The sequence below is a fragment of the Sceloporus occidentalis genome, unplaced genomic scaffold (assembly GCF_023333645.1).
Source record: "Sceloporus occidentalis isolate IW3139 unplaced genomic scaffold, rSceOcc1.0.p SCAF_1, whole genome shotgun sequence".
In the NCBI taxonomy this organism is placed as follows: domain Eukaryota; kingdom Metazoa; phylum Chordata; class Lepidosauria; order Squamata; family Phrynosomatidae; genus Sceloporus; species Sceloporus occidentalis.
In genome coordinates this window covers 31505725-31527109 of record NW_028316981.1, presented here as the reverse complement: position 1 = coordinate 31527109, position 21385 = coordinate 31505725, and the positions used below count along the sequence as shown (strand labels likewise).

Below are 21385 nucleotides of genomic sequence, written 5' to 3'. Positions count from 1 at the left end.
TGTGAGAGTTGGAGAGTGAAGAAAGCTGACAGAAAGAAAATCTACTCATTTGAAATATGGTGCTGGAAAAGAGTGCTAATGATAGCTTGGACATCCAGGAAGACAAACAAATGGGTACAGGAACAGATCAATCCTTTGCTCTCTCTAGAAGCCAGGATGGCCAAACTGAGGTTGTCATAATTTGGCCACATCATGAGAAGGCATGACTTACTAGAAAAGACAATAATGCTTAGAAAGGTAGTGGGTAGGGGGAAAAAAGGTAGACCGCATGCTGGGTGGATAGACTCAATCAAGGAGGCTATGGTTATGAGCCTGAAGGCTATGCAGAGCAGTTGAGGACAGGAGATCTTAGGGATGTCTCATCCACAGGATAGCCATAAGTCGAAGCTGACTTGAAGGCAGTTAACAAAATAACAACAAAGTTGCATGTAGCACATAATCTCACCTGTGTCTAGTAAGCTGGCCTGCTCCCTTCATGAGTGGTATAGGGCATTTTGTAGCTGCCACTCCAGTCAGCTACTGTATGAGGGGGGAAGATCTTATTTTTCATCTCAGCAACAACATTTTTTGGGCTGACTCTTCTATATTTGTATACTTCTATATTAGCATTAGAAATAGCATGCTATATTTGTGCAGTCTTAATGTGTTCTAATTTAGTAATAGTTAGATAAAGCTGAGATAGAATATCTGGTTTTTTATCTTGTCATCTCCGGATGAATCTATACCATGCTGTCTACAAATATTTTAGCAAACAGTTGCACTGTGTGTTCAGAGAGATGAATCCCACAATCCTTGGTGAAACTGCAGGAGGTGTTATGTACATCTACCAGATTACAATGTGATTAACAGGCAACCCTAAAAACACTGTTCCTAGCACAGGGATACCACTTGTGTCTGCAGTAATATACAGAAGGCCCTTGGTATCTGCTGGGCTTTGGTTCCAGGACACACACACAAATATCAAAGTCCGTGGATGCTCAAGTACCATTAAGTATAATGGATAATAAAATGTTGTCACTTATATAAAATGACAAAATTGAGGTTTGCTTTTTGGAATGTATATCTTTTCAAAATATCTTCAAGACATGGATGCTTGAATCCATGGACAAAATTTCCATGGATATGGAGGACCAACTGTACTGTAAAATAGTTCCTGAAATCCCAAAAGGAGGGAAGAAAAAAACAGAAAAAACTAATTGCTAATTGCTACCCCACCTCTCTAATGAAAACACCATTTGAGATATGTTAATTTGGAATAAAGGCCACTAATTTCAGCGAGACTCAATTTTGTTTAAATATCTTTTAAAGAATGCAATAACATAACTTAATAATAAACAATTTTACTCAGAAATAAGTCCCACAAATTGAGCGTGATGTGCAGCTTAATTCTATCCATATTTACTAAGGAACAAGTATTCTGTTGGGCTTCCTATTAATAAAATGCACCACAATCAAAATATAATCTTTCCATATATCATCCTTTCAAAAAAAAAAAAGACATAAAAGGCTGTATTTAGCACCAATACTATTTTATCTACACTGGGGCTGGTGGGGGGGGGGGGGGGTTGAGGAAACAACGCCTGGCCTGGCATGACTGTGAAGACATTCATTGCCAATATTTCTACTGACAGCTGATAGGCTTGTTGTATGGCACACCCCAAACGGTCTAGAAAAAACAGTTGGCAGAATCCCATGCTTATTTAATAACTATTGACAATGAGGGTCAAGGAGGTTAGGGAATATCTTATTATTGTTTATGTAACTGTTATATTGGTCTGCTGTTACCCACCTCGATCCTCAAAAGGGAGAGGAGGAATACAAATAAATATTTTATTATTTATTATTATTATTACTTATACAAAACAAAGATTATGGAGCAAATAATGCTAAATACTACCAATGTGTTATAGACAGTAAAATATAACAGAACTCCATAGGCTTCCCCCCCCTTTCCCCTATGTTCTATTTGACAATACCAAGCAATTCAGCCACAAGTTAGGAAAACACAGACGGAATACAGACTGCCCAAAAAGGGCGGTCTCCCGCCGCCCTGGTTTGCTCTCCAAGGGAGCCACAGTGGCCAAACCACGCAGCTCCGTCGCAGAACAAAAAGAACCCGCAAAAAGCGGGTTCTTCTTGCGGCGACTTTGTGACACCACAATGCGCCAATGCCACACTTGTGGCATCACAAAGGTGCTAGGATGTGCAGACGTAGGCATCCGTCATGTCAAAATGGCGGCGCCCGTGTGTATAGGGTGCCGCCATTTTGACGCCCCTGTCACGTGCTAAGGGTGAGGCCGATATGGAAGGTGCGTCCTCAGCCAACCCCTAGCTCGTGACGGGGGCGCCGCAAAGGCCCGTCTAAATCGGGCCACAGTGAATTTATTAGGTACTTTATAATAATGCTACACATTACAAGGACAAATTTAACTGAACCTGCATAAAAATCTTGTAAACAGCCCAGCAAAAAATAGAAATATACAGCCTATCCACCAAATTTGCTGTAAAATATCCCACCGCCATTAGTACTGTATGTTTTATTAAAGTGAATTGTATTTTATTAACCTTATTGTATTGATAATATGCTATTATTTTTATTGAATGTACTTGATATGTTTTTATTGCTGGAATAATTGGTTTGTTGTAATCCCACCTTGATCCACAGGGAGAGGCAGGAAATAGAAATAAAATTTATTATTATTATTATTATTAAATCAAAAGGATGATTTCCAGTTTTTCAAAGAAAAGCCCAGAAGGCCATCCTGAGGGCCTTAAAACCTTATAAATTGAATGAAGCGGGAATTGCTGTATTTGTCAAACAATAACAATACTTCACTTTCACTTGAGAATCTGTATTGTCTGAATATTTTGAATTTTTAACTGAAATAGATATATTGAGACATTTAAACTGTTATATTGCTCAGAAATCATGTTGTGCAGGACAACACTTGATTTAGAATGAGAGATTTAAAAAAATATTTTAAATGATTTCATTAGATGGATCAAATTAACAAAATACTATCAATAAAACAATTGGCTGAGTATTCCCACCACGGCACCACCTTTCTGAGGCTTTGGGACAGTGTGCTCCTGTGAGGCAAGAGGTTATGCTGACAGTAGCAGCACTGCTGGTAGGGTCCCCCATGTCAGCCATGCTGTTGCTGAGGAGCCAGACTAAATGTGTCAAACAGCTACTGAGCAACAGCAGGACTGGGCTGTGTGACACTGGTCCAGGATCTCTCAGAGAACGGCAGTGGCACCATAGCTAACGCTTATCAGCATTTTGCAAGGAAACCCCTTTTGAATGTAGCAGCTACTGAAGAAAGTCAAGGAAGAAAGTGCAATGGCAGGTCCACAGCTGAACAATAAGAAAAATTAAAGCAATGACCACAGATAATTTAAATAACTGTAGACAATGAAAACATTGAGATGGTCAAAGATTTCCTATACAGTAGAGCCAACATGGTATGGTGCTTTGAGCATTAGACTGTGACTCTGGAGACCAGGGCTCGAATCCTTGCTTGGCCATGGACACACACTGGGAAATGCTGGGCAAGTCACACACTCTCAGCCTCAGAAAACTTTGTGTCAGATTCACCTTAGAATTGCCTTAAATTGGAAATAATATGAATCCACACAACAACAACAACAACACTGACTCAGTCATTAATCAGAATGGAGACTGCAGCGAAGAAATCAAAAGAAGACTAGCACTTGAAAAGGCAGCCATGAAAGAACTACATAAAATCTTCAAGTGTAAAGATCTGTAACTGAATACCAAAGTCAGGATCATGCATGCTATTGTATTTCCAGTTTCTATGTACAGCTATGACAGCTGTACAGTCAAGAAAGGTTATAAGAAGAGAATAAACTCATTTGAGATGTGGTGCTGGAGAAGAGTTCTGTGGACACCCTTGACTGCCAAATGGACAAATAAATGGGTCTGAGCTCTCCTTGAAAGCTGACTAAACTGAGGCCATCGTATTGTGGACATATAATGAGAAGACAGGACCCACTAGGAAATATAATGCTTGGAAAGGTAGAAGGCAACAGAAAAGAGAAAGACCTAATTGTGGGTAGATATATTCAATCAAGGAAGCTACAGCCCTGAGTCTGCAAGATCTGAGCGGGGCTGTGGATAGGATGATTTGGTGGTCTCTCATTCATAGGGTCGCCATAAGTCAAAGTCAATGACAGTTAACAACTAAGGGATTTTGCCAGAATACTCTGGGCTGCCCTGGAGTATTCTGGCGCCGAATCCCACCCTTACCTGCTGTGGCGACTAGTGGCTGCCTTTCCACAGGATTCCTGTGAGCCTGTGGTACCAGTCACTTGGAAGTTAGAATAAGGCATCCAGTCTCATTCTGACCTCAGTATGACTAGCATCCCCAAAACAACTTGGCAGGGATGCTTGCAGAGACTGCATGGTAAGGCAGCTACCTGTCATTGCTGCATTTTGCTGCAAGTTTTCTGGAAAATCTGGAGCAAACAGTAAGCATTTGTAATGCAAGGTAACGTGTGAAAACCTCAAATCAGATCCATGTGTTATATAAACAGTCTGGACCCGATTCAGAGATTTGGAGCTACATAGTGTAACAGCACACAGCCAGCCTGGGGGAAATTTGGGGTTTATAGGTAATGTAGACAAGCCCAAAGTCTGCAGTGTTGGGAAGCTGCTCATATAACAAATTGTCATTCATTCATTCATTTTATTTCCCACATTACTCCTGGCATAAGACCCATACAGGAATGTAGCAGTCATTCAGATGGAGCATTAGCTACTCAGAATGGTAGTTCTAGAAATACGGAGGCTGTTTCAGACAGCCTCTATGTGGTTATTATAATGTTACGCCTTAAGTCTTACTGGAATAGTTTGCCTTGTACATTAGCGTGTAGTCCAAGATTCTTAACCTGTAGCTGGGTTGCTAACCTCCAGGACAGGGATGTAGCTAGGATTTTAGGAAGGGGGGGGCAGACTAAGTGCCACCATTATAATGGGGCTTGAGTGCGGCGGCACAGCAGCACACACCATTCATTTTTCTAATGGAAGGGGGGGTCCGGACTCCAAGAACCCCCCCCCCCGGCTACGTCCCTGTCCAGGAGGTGTGTGAAAAAATGGGTTCCCCGCCCCTTTAATTTCCTTCTTGTAACTTTGGAAGTTTTCTTTGTGAAAGCCATTGTTTATAGGTCACATTATGCTATTAAGCTATTGTTTCACTTATTCAAGGGAAGCACATAGGGAAAAAATCTTTAATTTCGTTCCTGTTAGCTTGAAAGTCATCTTTGTGAAAACATTATTTTTATTTCTAATTATGTTATTAAGTATGCAAAGGGGTCCTGTAGCACCTTTGAGACTAACTTTGTGAAAGAAAGTGTAGCATAAACTTTAGTAGACTAGAGGGCTGTACAGACTGACACTTTGTGCCGGCATGTACGCATTCACACGCTCAAAGTCCTTACCGCCTGGCCGTCATTATAGCAACAGCAAGTACATTTTTATATCGCTTATCAATGCACTTAAGCATTCCCTAAGCGGTTTACAAAGTGTAAGCTAATTGCCCCCAACAATCTGGATACTCATTTTAGTGACCTCTGAAGGATGCAAGCCTGAGTCGAGATTGAGCCCTGGCTGGTACTGAACTTGCAACCTTATGGTTTGAGTGAGTGGCTGTAGTACAGGCATTTAACCACTGTGCCACCATGGTTCTGTGCCCAAATGACGCTGCGCAGAAGGGGAGTCATGAAGCCACACCACAACACTTTTGATGCCCCTTCCAGGATGCAAAAAAAAGCACATGTGGTTGTTGCAGCCTCCATCTGAGGCCCGAAGGGGCAGTGTTGAGCTGCCTGTATGTACAGCCCCTTAATCTACTTCCTCAGATGCATGAAGTGAACTTGGAAGAATGAAAGAATCTTTATAATCAGGATGAGTGAGAATCCTTTCTCCCGCTTTCTATCTCAAAAGCCTTAACTTACATTAAGCCACCTTAACTATTATTATTAGTTCATAACTAGTTCATAACTGCCGAAATAATCTATTTGACACCATTTTAACTGCCATGCCTCAATATTATGAAATCCTGAGATTTGTAGTTTCTTGCAGCACCAGAGCTCTCTGACAGAGATGGTGCAGATGTTTCATGAAACTACAATTCCCAGAATTCCTTAGCACTGAGCCATGGTAATTAAACTGGATTATTTCTGAAGTGTGGATGTAGCCTAAGATGGCTTTTAAAGAGCTATAATTAAGCTTGTACTGGGGAGGAAGTGATTTGTTGGAATATTGTATTATATTTTATTTTTTAGTATGATTGCTTTCAGAGTATTTTAATATATATACTGGCCATGTTCTAATTACGGGAAAAGCCAGAATGCTTAATGAGCATCATTCATTGTATAACAGGCAGCGCTCCTTGTATAACAGGCAACAGCTCCTTCTGTTATTTTGTTCTTCTAATATACTTAATGCACCTAAACATTTTAAACACATTGATTTACGAATCTGAACTATTTCTTCCATAATAAAAATAAAAGCATCCACTAAAAAAAATTGAAGTGTTTATGGATTTCTTATTTTGGTTTTGTTTTGTTTGTTTTTACATAAAAGAATTTCTTTGGTGGCCTTATAAAACTCACATTTGGGATTTTAACTCAGGATTAAATTTTTGAAAGCAACATTATACATCAAATAAGACCATTAACTTGAAGGCACATTTGAATGAAAGATATCAAAATTTTCACTATCTTACTATAAAGACAAAAAGCAAAAGTCTATTTAGCACAGTTATGAAAGTGCAATTCAGCCTTCCTGACTGATGAAATATCATGGTATCCTTCAAACATGTTCAATTAAAATTCCCATCATTTGCAAATATCACAGCCAATAGCTATGCTGACTGGGTAAGACGGCAATTCCAGTCGAACATATCTGGAAGGCACCACAACAGGGCTGGCTGGTGTTAAACTATAAAGGTTTAACTAAAAATACTAGAGTATTTTAAAAGGCATCAGAAAACAGTCAAATACTGAAGTGAGAGAATATCCTACCATTGGTGAAATCCCATCAAATGTAGCTCAGGGCCACTCTTGTTCTAGAGCAGGGGTGGAGAACCTACGGCCCTCCAGGTTCTAATGAGCTACTATTCCCATCATGCCCCACCACCAGCTAAGCTGAAGGAAGTTTTAGCCAGGCTCCTGAGGGCTTGGTTGTAGCTCCTTCCCTTATGCTACATGAAGCATCACCAAAAGGGTGAACAATACAAACAATACAAGCTGTGTTGGGTAAATCTATGGGGTAGCCACCCAGGACTGAAATCATAACCTGTTCTTGATGGAGTTGGTCTTCTTTGTGTTTCTGATTTAGCTAAGGATCCCTACTTGAACTTAGGGGCTTGACACACAGGCAGCTCCCTGCCACCTATCTTTGCCCCGCATCGTTGCTACAGCAACCAAATGGCCCAGCAACAATGCGCTCCCTCTCAGGAGCAGAAAGAAGCTGCCAAAAGCAGCTTCCTGGCAGGCGTGCAATTGGCGCGCTTGTGCGCCCTGATCGCATCATTTCCGGCCACCACCGTTTGGGTGCTGTGCCACGCGGGCGGCACCATGATTGCACCATCATGGTGCCGCCCATGTAGCCAGAGGCAAGCCATGATGGCGGCCTCCTCGCATACTAGGGGCCCAGCCTCATCTAGCCCTAGTTCGCGGTGAGGACACCGCAAAGTGCCCATTTGTACCAGGCCTATCTCTCAGTTAGAAATACTGTAATGTGTCCCATTCTGGGACTGCCTTTGAAAAGTGTTGAGAAGCTACAGTTAGTGAGAATGCAATTCAGTATATATTATCATATATTACCCAGTAGAGTATAAAAGTGATCAGTAAATACTATAAATAAATAAACAAATGTTAGGTATGTAAAATATTTTCATATACTAAAAAAAGTTATGAAGGTAAACATTGCCTGCCAACCTAGATTTTCATGTATTATAAAACATAAAGTAGCACCCCCTTCCTGGCAAGCAAAATAAAGATGGCTACTCTGACAGCTCACAGTAGATACTGCAACAGGTGCAAATTTTTGTTGGAACTGAAGATGAAAGGTCATTATAAAGGTCTGTCATATCTTAAAATAATATCTTTAAAGTGTATTTATCAGTAAGTCTTTTTCAATGGCTGTTCTCACCTACTACAGAACTCTCTTTCCCTAGTGATGCTTTGAAGATAATACATTTCTTCTAATAAAATCTAATCATCTGAACTAGGCTTGGTGGCAAGAACTAAGCTGATATATAGATGAGGTTCTAATGCTCAGTTTTTTTGTCAGTTTAATTTTAACTGCCCTTTGTATAAGATTTTAACATGCTGTTATCTTCCCTAATTCTCTGGTATGTTTTACAAATCTAAAACAAGAACCAGAATAACAGGTTTAGTAGGTAGCTATTGGTGAGTCACTGTTTCTAAACAATCCATTCCTATCTACAAAATCTGTATTTATCTACAAGATAAAGGTAAGTATGCTCTTCCCTCAAAAATGTATTTGTAACTTTAGAGAAGATTTTGTAGATTTTTTATATTTTATAAAGATTTTATATTTAGGGGAGTTTTAACAAAGTTGTGTCTAAGTTTTTGAAGTTAAGATGAAAGCCAACTTGTTCATAATTAGTAAAGGTTATTACGACCACTTCAGAACAACCACACCAGGCACACAATGTCCTTTCCATATTTTATTAATTACACATTTGGGGTTATGAAAAATACTAGTTGTTGTTTATCTTTCAGTAATGCCTGATATTCTATCTCAGTTAGAAAATACAGAATGCAGACAGCAGCAGCTGTTTTAATGATAGCCACATAACATTTTAGCTAATTCTGTTTAGAAGTATCTTTAAGCAGCAAGGAGAAGAAAATTACACTTGCATGTGAAACTGACACCAGAAAACAGACAGGTACTGAGCATATGATTCTAAGACTGCATATGAGACTTCACGCATGCCATTAAAATTTTAGCTGCCTCTCACCCTGGGAAAAAGAGGGGGTATAAATTAAATAAATGAATAACTTTTTTACAACTATAAGAAAATCTCCTAATCATGAGAACTATGGTTTCATGCCTGCTTGTTTTCACTAGCCACAGGTTAAACAAACCACCATTCCCTGAGGTTCAGTATGGAAGACTATGGTTAGCTTAAAAAGGAAAGCAGAAGTTTTTCAACTCTTCTTTTGGTACATGAAAGAAGGGAATGAGGTGTGTAAGAGTCTGAGCTCATGCAGAACTTACTCACGTTGTACATACACTTATACTCTGTTTCACCCACAGAGCTCACTCTACCAATATTCTCTGTTGCTTGCTTACTAATTCTACATATATTGATTATTTTTGAGAAAAGATAGTCCACATATCCCACAAGGGCTTGTCTAATATCTAAGAAATGAGTCAGTGACTTCCTCCACCTATAACTCACATTAAACCTGATCCCACAAAACTAACAGGGTAACTGTCCATAAAAGTTAGAGGAGGTGGCAACAGATCAGTGTTAGGATGCATGCTTTGTATGCAGAAGGTCCCAGGCTCAATGCTCAGCATTTCTAGTTAAATGGATCAGATGGTATGAAGGACCTCTGTTTGAGATTATGGAAAGCCACCAGCCAAAGCAGACAATACTGGGCTAGACAGACAAATAGTGTGATTTGATGCAGGTTGTTTTCTGTGTTCCAGAAATAATATGGGTAGGGGCTGGAGAATACTGTTACAGAGAAGAATTCTTCAATAAGAAAAAAGATAAGAAGTTCTGATGAGCAAAGGGTACTGAATAACACAATTTCACTCCAGTTAGTACCATGTCTCACCCATGTTACACTGAAAAGCCTCAATGAATATGGTGCTAACTGTAGGAAGATTTTCATTTAACCAACAACATTAAGCTGCAGCACAAGTACTGGTTTCCTAGCAACTGAGATGGACTTCAAAGGGAAATCATTTGTTTTCAATGGAGTGGCATTCCCCTTGGCAGGGGTGTTACGTCCCAGTAGTAGTACAAAGACTGAAAGAGTTCAGGGTACAGGTATCTGGAGAACTGCCTTCCCCATATGATCCTACCCAAGATTTAAGATCAACTAGGGAAACTCTTCTGGTAATGCAATGCAACAGTGCAGTTCGTAAGACTACCAAAAGCGGCATGTTCTTCTCAGTGATTAGACTATAGAGGTCTCCTCCTCTAGTAGTTAAGTTGTTCTACATACTGTTGTCATTCAGGTGTCATGTAAAACATATTTTTTTCAGGCTTTCAAAGTACAAGTACATATTTTATTTGTTTTAATGCTTTTCTTTTATTGTCACTGTGTGCCTTCAAGTCATTTTTGACTTGTGGCAACCCTAAGGAGAACCTATCATAGTTTTCTGGGGAAGTTTCTTCAGAGGGGTTTGTCATTGCCATCCTCTGAAGCTGAGAGAGTGTGACTTGCTAAAGGTCACCCAGTGGGGGTTTTTTTCCAAATGCTTGAGCAGGGATTTGAACGCTGGTCTCCAGTGTCATAGTCCAAAGCTCAAACCACTACACCACACTGGCTTTCACATCACATTTTATTAAATGTGACTTGGGATTTCAGAGCTGTGATTTTTAGTGTGGGTTATTATCCATCCTGGGCTGCTATGAGGAAGTTTGGGATACAAATCAAATCAAATTTGAAACCACTATGTTATGATGACAGTCTTATTTCTTTTTCTTTTTTTTAAAATCTGCTCTGAATATATTGATCGTACACTCCTATGTGCGTGTGTGTCCCAGCTTTCAAGTTACCTGTTGACTTACGGTAACCATGAATTTCATGGGCAAGGAATACTGAAAGGTGGTTTTGCCAGTTCCTTCCTCTGAAATATAGCCCACAGTGTATGGTATTCATTGGCAGTCTCTCATCTAACTACTAATCAAAGCTGACCCTTCTTAGCTTCTTGCTTAGATCAGACAGGATTTGGTGCATTTAGGGTATTGGGATATGAAGGAATTCGCTTCACGTCATGCTTGTATTGCTCATAACCCAGTACTACAGTATTAGAGGCATTGGTCTTTAAAAGGTTGGTGGACCATTAACTACATTCAGTGAACCAGATATAGGAAACTTTTAGCCCTCAAACATTTTGAACATCTCCCACCATTCCTTAACATTAGCCAAAGTAATTAACCTGATGGTAGTTGTAGGCCAAAACATATGGAGAGCCAGAAGATCTATGATTGTAAGTTCTCCACAGTAAATCATAATACTGACTAGTTGCTAGGTTTCTTATAAAGAATGGAATAGTAGGTGACTCGCGGTATGATTTAGCAAGGTACTTATAACACCCTTAAGCAAGAGTGTATACTTGGGATCACTTAACACACACACTGTGCTTTAATGATTAAAGACATCTCAAGTATGCACTCTTGCTCTGTAAATTTAATGTATGTTGGAGGTCTGCATAGGTTTTAAGGTGTTTTTTTCTTAACAGAGTGCTTAAGACTGAAGTCAGTATGTGTTTCCTTCCTCTTTACAAAGAAACCAAAAAGAAAGAGGGCAGGCTTTCTCCTTACAGCAAGAACAGTAGCTTTACATCACTGTGATTGATGCTGGTATCACTTACCAAATAAATAAATAAGAAAAATCAGGATATGTGCAATCACAAAACCCCATCTCACAAAAATTCAGTCAAAAAGTAGCAGTATTACTATGCCTTTCAAACAATTTGTGAGTTTATCTTTTTCATTGTTTTACTGCCCTTTGTGTCTCAGTGTCTTCTCCATCTGTAAGTACGCAGACATAACAGTTGAGAAATATATATATATAGGTTAGTAGGTCACAGTACCTTAAAAGTCTGGTAAAACTCAGGGTTGGTTTATCAATTGATCATCATCTGTCTGCACCATGGAAGTTTCCTCTTTCTTATGTTTGGTTAAATCTGCAATGGAACACATGGTAACACTCACTATTACAGTAATAAGATTTATGTCATCTTATCTTATAGAAGTGAAATTAACTGATATTACTCTGCTCTAAGATGACCACTTAATACGACTACTGCAATTACAATGACTATGGCCACAGGTTCATTGGAATACAATTATTTGAAACTAAGTTCTCATCATCATCATTCTGCCTTTTATGCCAGTTTAGGATTCAAGGAAGCTCAAAACAGATTTTTTTTAAAAAAGCACAGTTAAAATTAACAAAATACCAAAGTTAAAAAATAATAAAACGTCACAAATTTAAAACCATTTTATAATAAAGTTAAAATGGACAGTTCTGTATCAGAAAAAAAAAGGATCACCCATTACATTTAAAATATTTAGATTTTTGAAATATTTATAAAGAAATGAATTAAGAGACTCTGGGTTCTTTCACATACAAAACCAATGCCCTCATGATCCTTGTTTACAAGTAGTAAGGAAAGGTAAGGCCAGAATACTAAAATTAGAATTTTTAATTTTTTCTTTGAAAAAAGCTACTATAGAATGCTCTAATTTGTGATGACAGAACGGCAGCAAGCTCCCAGAAGCAAGCCAACAAATAAACAATACTGAAATATTTAACTTACAATCACAACATTTCACTGTCAACAGCTAACTTTCAGTATTGTTAATTCAACTATCTCAATACTGTGGTAATGAACAACCTGTAGAACAAACTCTTTCCACAATAAAGAGTACTCAAAGGCTGCATGCTTGTATTTGACTTCTCCATTTGATGTTTCTTTTTCTCTGTAATTACAGCACACAAGCAACCAGACTTCTTATTTCTGCCCTAACAGTCAATCGCACACTATTGTCTGTAGCAGGTTCTTTACCATCTGCAGTAATTTTCCTTGAAGCTTCCAAATAATCTCCAGAAGTAGACAGAATTATTAATGAGATAATAAGATGTGTTGCTATATAGTAATTCTGCTCTTTAAACACATACAGCTACCTGAAATACAGCTGCAAAAAATCAACACGTTGATTTTATCTCACCAAAAAAATCCTCTTCCTTGTTTACTTATTTTCAAACAATAACTACAGACTTAGATAATTCATATGAATAGTCAATAAGAATATCCCAAGATTTTTTTTTACAATTCATATAAAACTTTGCACTGAAAGAACAAAGGAAAAAAGTTTGTAATCTTACAATAGATCCCCTATCTAACTTGATTTTTCCTGATTAGCAGTCAGCATAATAAATAATTCCAAAAGGTTTCATAGAAAGTAAATCAGCTGCTGTATATACATCCTTCACTCACATTTCCTCCCTTACAAAATTCACAAGATTATAAATCCCAACAAAATAGTGTCAAAGACATACATTCTGTGGAATGTAAAACACATCTGCATACGTCTGAGCGAATAATGAACTAATGACTGGAAAGCATATCAATTAATTTTTTTAAAAAACCCAAGCTATTTTTAAGCCTACAAGTGGAAGACAGGAGATTTTTCACGAGTAAATAGTCATGGATCCCCTAAATAAGATATTTCAAAAGAGTTTCCCAATGTCTCAACGTTACTGCACGTTCTTCTGTGTAGTTTTAAATTTATTACCCAAAGAAAACAAAAGGAAATTATGACTCCAATCTGACTAATAATTTAGATGCCATACCACTAACCTTAAAAAAAGAGGTTTATTCATTTACAGGTTCATCGCCACATTGTTATTCTCAATGTAAACAAAAGGCAGCGGCATGCACCCCAGGCTAAGGATGTCAGCATTTTTCAAACACCTTTCTGACTGTTCCATTTTATGGTGATGCAATTTGACCTACATTTTCAGTGGCCAAAGAGAGAGAAGCTACAAAGGGAGGTGGAGATGGGGGGTGGGTGAGAGAGATTCTTTACTCACTATTCCACTAACTGGGGTTTTAACTGACGTTACAAAGGATCTAAAATAACAGGAGCAGAGGGGAGGGGAAAGCTATTTCAAGTGTAACTCTACTATGCTTGGGAGGGGGGGAACGTAGTAGGAAGAAGGCACAGAGTAAACATAGGATTTTTGATCTAGTGACAAAATGTAATGTCCTCATTAAGCAAAGTAATATGTAATCCCAGAATGAATGTTGAAATGTGGATGCCAGAGAGAGGGAGCATTATTTTCAAACAGGGCTCTCATCAAAAGAGGTATCTAGCCTATTCTGACATATACTAACATTAATATATGGCACAATTCCAGCATTACTAGTAAGTCTTTATTATGTGAAGATTGTGCTGGCATAAAAAGATGATGCGCTGCGCTGCACTGCATGCACACAAATTCTCCTTTAATTTGGTTTTCCAGCCTCTAGAATCTTTCAGAAATCACTTGTATTTAAATCCTGATCACCATATTTATTAACTAACTGTTACATTCGTGATATATTGTCAGAATCACAGATACAAAAATAATTACTGAAAATGTGATACACAAACCATTTATTCAGTAGTAGTTATAGTTAGTCTTTTATCTTAATCTTTCTAAAATTATTGTGAGTTGCCTTGAATCTGAACTCGGGAGAAAGGCGAGATATAATTCAGTCAATCATTAACAGTTAAGAAACAACAATATTCCCCAGAATTAGTTCTTTGTGCATAAAGGAGTGCCAATACCTTCACATGGAGCAGAGGCAAAATTTACTCATTTTAGGGGATGAAGCTCTGTATAAAAAAGAGATTTAAAGATCCCATTTTACTTGTGACAAACAGCATCTTTTCAACCAATTTGCAAATCTCTACTGCACAGATTAAGCACAGGAATGAGGAACATGGAGTAGTATAAGAACCTTGTTTTCCTTTCCCTTATTGCTTTCGCCTTCCTGGAAGGATGGAATAAAGACTTTTTATGAACTCTGTACTTTAACTGCCAGCTAAGAGAATCTATGTCGATCTTTGTGCACAACAGGCCTGGGTATGCTGGATTCATCACTACCACCATCCTGGTACACACACCCAAATCTGTTTGAAATGTCAGTAAGTTCTAGCCACAAGGAACACTCGAGCCTAGCTTCTCTGGAATAATTTTGCGGACAAAGCATTAACACTCCAGAGTTTAGATAGCATGTCTCATGCTATCCAACACATGAAAACTTACAGATCTGAAAAATAATTATTTGCTTAGTTATAAAGCATGGCATCCAAACAAGCTCTTCATACAGAACAAGAGTGACTTGCAAGAAAATACTACAGTTCTATGCTGCCTGCTAGAAGTTAAGCTCCAGTTCAAGGTTGCATCCAACCAGTCTCTCTAAGCAGGACATCAACTCTCCTCCTCCTCTGTTGTATTTCACACCACCCCAGTCCCAGTGTAATTTTATCCCATGGTTTACTGGGTATGTCCTATCCTCACTGGGCTATTTCTATAAAAAGATTCCCCCCCTTCTGCAAAACTTGGGATTCACCCAAATAGGCAAGTACAGTGGGCTGTTGCCATCTGCAGATGTCAGCATCCGCGGACAGCAAGCCTAGTTGTTCTCAATGGCGGTGCATGCATGCAACCGCACTAGTAATTGCACACATGTCATGCTACCATTAGGTACAATGGGACTTCAGGTCCCACATTTTTTCTTATCCGCAGGAGGGTTGTCTGGAATGGATTACCCTGTGAAGGGCCAACTGTATCCTAGCCTTGTTTTTAGTGCTGTGATCTGTTTTACATCCATTCTAGGAATCTTCAGATTCATGATCAGGAATACAGGTATAACTCAGTTAACAAAGCTTCTGGCAGTGACGTTTCTCTTTAAATAAATAAATAAAGTGCCCCCCTCCTCCCATCTTCTAGCTAGCTAGATTTTCCCCCCAGTCACATTGGCACTGAGAGCATGATGAAAGAAGTCTGGAAAAAACAAAGACTTTGGGTGTTGGTTTGCAGTACTGTGTCTGTAGTAAATTATCAAATAAAGTTTGAGCTGGGAAAGAACAGGATTCTACTCTAGTGAATTCTACTATAGTGGTGTGTGCCTGCCTACAACAGGCAAGGTAAAAAGTTGCTGCCTCCAGAATCACTTACTGAGCATGTGTAAACAGTTGAACATAAGAGAAAAGGGGACAGCAGATAAGCCTTCCTTATCTGGTCTCCCCACCATGTTTTTTTAAAAATCCCTTAGATCTAACAGTTTGGCAATCAAAATATATATCATAAGTGAAGGATGGTAAAAGAAAAAGTAGTCTCTGGTGCTTTTTAGAAAAAACCTCCAAGTTTCCTCATAAGAGCACAGGAGAAAGCCTAGAAGAATTTTGTATAATCTACAGGCAATGGTATCTCTGCAACAGAGCCACTTGTACCTCAATGTTATTGTTGTTTCACTCCAATGGAAGTGTTTTTATTATCCTACATCTGGTAATCAGATCTGGAGACCAAGCTACTGAAACTTAGCAGCTATATGCATGCACATGATAGAATACTAAATATATTCTGACAGAATGCTTTACAATAGCTAGCAGACTTCCATGTGAGTCTCATGTGCTATATTCTTTCAAAAACCACTCAGTCTGGTTTTTCTACTATGTTTATCTTCAACAGAAGGTAAAGATCCTGTTGCACTTATTACACACTGAATAAATATTTCAGTCATGACATTTTAGACAGAATAGAAATATTTACTACTGGCTTCCTGTTTCTGGAGATCCAAATGACAGTTTATAATGAAGATGCCAGCCACAGATGCTGGCGAAACATGAGGAAGAAAATTTTCTAGAACATGGCTACATAGCCCAAAAAACCCACAAAAAAACATGGATGCCAGCCATGAAAGCCTTCGACTTCACAGTTTATAATGACTTCACCAAACATTCAAGAATAGAGAAATGTGGAAATCAGTTATATATTTTGTTCTAAATCCAGTACTAAAATAGAGATGTTCTACGGAAACTGAGGCCTAGGTACTCTAAAGCCACCAGATTCCGGCCGATTTCAGAAGCTAAACAGGATCTGCCCTGGTTAATACTTGGATGAGAGATCACCAATAAATACCAGGTGCTGCAGGCTATATTTCAGAGGAAAGAACTGGCAAAGTCTTCTCTGGGTATTCCTTGCCTAAGAAAACATCACGAAATTCATGAGGTCAGCAGGCGACTTGAAGGTACATATACACAAACATACATGGAAACCCAGCAGGACAGCATCTCAGTTCATCCATATAACCTCTCCCCATAAAACCTGTATGAGGTTGCGACTGAGCAAATGACACATTCTCGCTCAGTAATATTTCCAGGGGTCCATTATCAAATACATGGCTATTAAATCATTCCACTGCCATCACAAATGTACAGTATTATAAATTCTTGTTATTCAGTTCCTTTTCCAATTTTGGTTACTCAAACTAAGAAAGGTTACCATTTTCAAGAATGCCACATAGCCATAACAGAATTATATGGAATGAAAACAACCACACTGCTATTTCTGTAGCCCTTTTTCACTCACCTAATCATAGCATATTTTTGACACAGCTATTACTTCTTTCTGTCTTAAAATCAGCATCACATTGGCATTTGGTCACCAGCAGAAACTAGGTAGCTGTAGCAGGAAGGAGGGGTCAAACCTCCTTTCATTTCAACTGATGGAAGTAGATGCAGCAGCAAAACATCCGTCTGGATGCTGGCCACCATGGACTAGCTTGGTCCCTGGTACACATTTGTATTTTCCCTCAAAAAGCATGTGAAGTTTCTTGAGTTTCTCAAAAAGAACTTAAAATGTTGCAAGTGGCTTCAGTTTTAGAATACAAGGGGGGAACAATTTAAATGACGGCAGGACCTCACAATTTTTTTCACCACAAGAAATGTTTACATATTAAGTATAAAACAAAATTGCCTAATAATTATTTACTCTGTATGTGAATGAATTCTCTGTCACTGTTACTACCTACCCAGAATGGTTAAATCCCATCAAGTTGACTTCGACTTATGAATGAGAGACCTCCAAGTCACCCTGAATGCATCTACACTGTAGAAATAATGCAGTTGGACACCGCTTTAAGTGCCATGGCTCCATCCTACAAAATCCTGGGATTTGTAGTTTTGTGAGGCACCAGCCCTCTTCAGCAGAGAAGGCTAAATACCTTGTAAAACTGAAAATCCCAGGATTCAATAGAACGGAGCCACAGCACTTGAAGTCGTGTAAAGCAGCTTTATTTCTATAATATAGATGCAGTCCCTATCAAAAACAGCCCAGCTCAGGTTTTGCAGACTCAGGGTCGTGGCTTCCTTGACTGAGTCCATCGATCTGGAATGAAGTCTTCCTCTTTTCTTACTACCTTCTACTTTACTAAGTCTTATTGTAGCAGCAAGTAAAAAATGCTGCCACTAACATACACCTACCATATGCTACCTATAAGTGGCACATTTAATATAACATTACATACAGTAAAATCTATGACAAGAAAGTAAGTTTAAGAATTCATATTCTCAAGACATTACTTGATTTCATAAGCAAATGAATTATTTGCATATACTTTCTCTTTCAAACAATGATTAACTTTTGTAGTTGCTCTTCCTAGACTCTTAAATTCTGGCTGTGGAAGTTCTTATAAAAATTTTAAAAGCTTTTGGAGGGAATCTTTTCCCCACAGTGAATGTGTAAAAGTTTATCTAATGCTATCCAAAGCTCCTTCTTTCACATCTGCAGATATTAATTATAATAAAACCCAACATTTTGGACCACATAATGAACAAACTATTAGGATTATTAACAACAACAACAACAACAACAAGGATAAAAGGACTTGCCCTGAAAATGTTACTGACAGTACAAAGCTCAATTCACATTCCTGCTGACGTTTCTGATGATAGTGGATGAGCAGAGGGAATAGACACTAATTATTCTGTGTGTGTGTGTGTTTGTATTTGTGTGCCTTAGCAAATAAAGTGAGGAGGGCTGAATGACTAGGAAAACTTAAATGTATTGCCTTTAAAGCACTTAACTGAAAAGGGGAAAATCACAGATGGATAATATTTGTTAACTATTAACTATAAAACCTTAAAAACATGTTCTAGTCAAACACTATCAAGGACTGCAAGATATATAAGCCAAAATACTATCAAGCGCAGTAATACAAATTAGTCAAAATAAATATCATAGTACACAGTACACTGAACATGAGTTTGGCTTCTTGTATCAGTTACTCAAGAAATCTGCATCTTCTAATTTTCAGCTCTGTACAAAAACAAATTAGGTACTAAGTATAACTGCACAGTTCCAGTGAAATCAAGAGCTATTTTCTCTCTATATATGTATTACAATCTTACCTCCAAATATCATTTCTATGGTTTTAAGTAAATGGAAGTCTAACCTACCACAAAACACTTCCTTTGTGGGGGACAGAAAAGCATTTTGTACACCCATTAGGTAATCTTTAAGACTAATCAGTTCACCTTGACTTTATCTCATCAAAGTGAATGAGAACATTTATTTTAAACATTTATAATCTGACTTTTAGGGTAGACTCCAAAGGTAGTAAAAAATTAAAACCAAGAAAAAAATCACAACAAAGCACAGATAAAAATGGTAAAAATAATATCTAGCCCTTCATTTGGTCTATGAGGAAAATAATTTAGCTGAGAAGTATGTCTTCCAATTTTTCAAAAGCTTCCTTTCATCCTATTCAGAACAATGCTGAACACATAGATACTACAGTTATGTGAACACTGCACTAGACTTGTTCAAATTCCAAGTAAACTATGGGGCTCCTGCTCACACTTTGTATTAACCATTTAAAAAATGAAAATGCTGGTTCGCGAAGAAAAGCCATACACACACAAACAATAAAATTGTAAAGTAATTTTTAAAAATACGTAATTCAGTTCTTCATAATATAGTTATAGTATTTAGTTCTGTAGCATCAGTTCTATATGCACAAGGATTATTATCAGTTATTTTATAATATACAGTATATAATCAATTTTTGCTAAAATCCTATTTGCCTAAATGTAACCATCTCACTGATCTTGATGCAATTTATTTTTGAGTAGAAATGTATAAGACTGTGCTGTTAATCTCACTAATTTATCCCTCAGTCATGCATTTTTAATACACCACATTTACAGAAATCCTATGCGTAGCTTCTCAGAAGTATCGTTACATTCAAAAGGACTTATTCTAGGGTATGTATAAGACTGCTGCCCAAATACCTTAAAGGCACCAGATTCATTCAGATGTGGAGGCAGGGTCAGCTCTGGTTAGTACTTGGAAGGGAAACCATAAAAGAATACCAGGTGCTGCAGGCTATATTTCAGAGGAGTATTCATTGTCTAAGAAAATCCTATGAAATTATGAGGTTGCCATAGGTTCACAGGTAAATTGAAGGCATGTATATACATACATCTATAAGATTAAACCTTCAGTAACAAAGAAGGACAGTAGTACAGAAATATCACTGGAGGTATGTTTTTAAAACCAGCCATTTCCTAATGGTTAATCAGCAGGCTCAAACTAGCCGAATGGCAAATGTCAAGTTATCATCACCATCACCATTAGCATTAACAGATCAATGGCACTTTTCAGCTCTAATGTACATTTATATTATTTAATAGATTTTCAGGTCATCTATCACTCTAGTAAAGGTGCAGAAAATATAAAAGCCTGAAATGGTCTTCCAAAGACATGTCAAAAGATAACAAAGTAAAACTGAATGATGGAAATAACAAAACCCAGCCAAATCATCATAGTCCAGTGGTATGAACCAAATTATCTTCTGCTTTGCAGTTTACATAAGAAAAATCACTAGCTTGAATGCTGTCAGTTAATATATAAAATTAATATCTTGAAAAAGAAGTACTGTTTTTTGTGGTGTTAGAGAAAATAAAGAACTTGACAAAATATCCCTACCTACACTTTTTCTCATGCTATGAGACATTAAACAAGTGTGTGTAATCCTAGGACAGGTAGTTCCTCAGGCTGAGATCCAAGCCTTTTTTTAAAAGCATACCTGATTGTAGAGATACTGCTGCATGACACATCTTGTTATGATTCAAGAGAATAATGAAGGAGTGATTCTTTGGTACAGTGACATCAAAACAGTTGCAGGGTTTACTTTACTTTTTAAGAAGGAGTGCTTATTTAGTAACACCAAAATAGTTGCAGAGTTTACTTAACTTTTAAAAACATTTGAAGCAGGTGTGGGAGATCTTAATTCATGAAGTACTCCTGTGGAACTACTCCATTTAGTTCAACATGACTTGCATTAAGCAACTGAAAATATACAACTGTAACTCTTGCACACTAACAAATGAAAGAATCATTCTTGTATGCCTTCAAGTCATTTCCGACTTATGGACATCTGGGGTTGAACGTGTGTGACCTGCCCGAGCTCACCCAGTGGGTCTCCATGGCTGACCAGGGAATCAAACCTTAGAAATAGTTCAGCTTGGCATTACTTTAACTGCCATGGGTCATTTTTGTGGGGTTTTCGGGCTATATGCCCATG

General features: G+C 38.1%; 1 protein-coding gene across 1 annotated transcript in view; it reads right to left on the bottom strand.

Annotated features, from left to right (window-relative positions):
- LOC149321290 (ataxin-7-like) overlaps positions 1 to 20930 on the bottom strand; it is a 129528-nt gene extending 108598 nt beyond the window's left edge. The window contains exons 1-2 of the mRNA XM_089518989.1: positions 20888 to 20930; positions 11834 to 11926 (exon numbers count right to left, since the gene is read on the bottom strand). The gene's annotated coding sequence lies outside the window, so the exon portion shown is untranslated. The remainder of the gene's footprint in view (positions 1 to 11833; positions 11927 to 20887) is intronic.
- Positions 20931 to 21385: the final 455 nt, after the last annotated feature.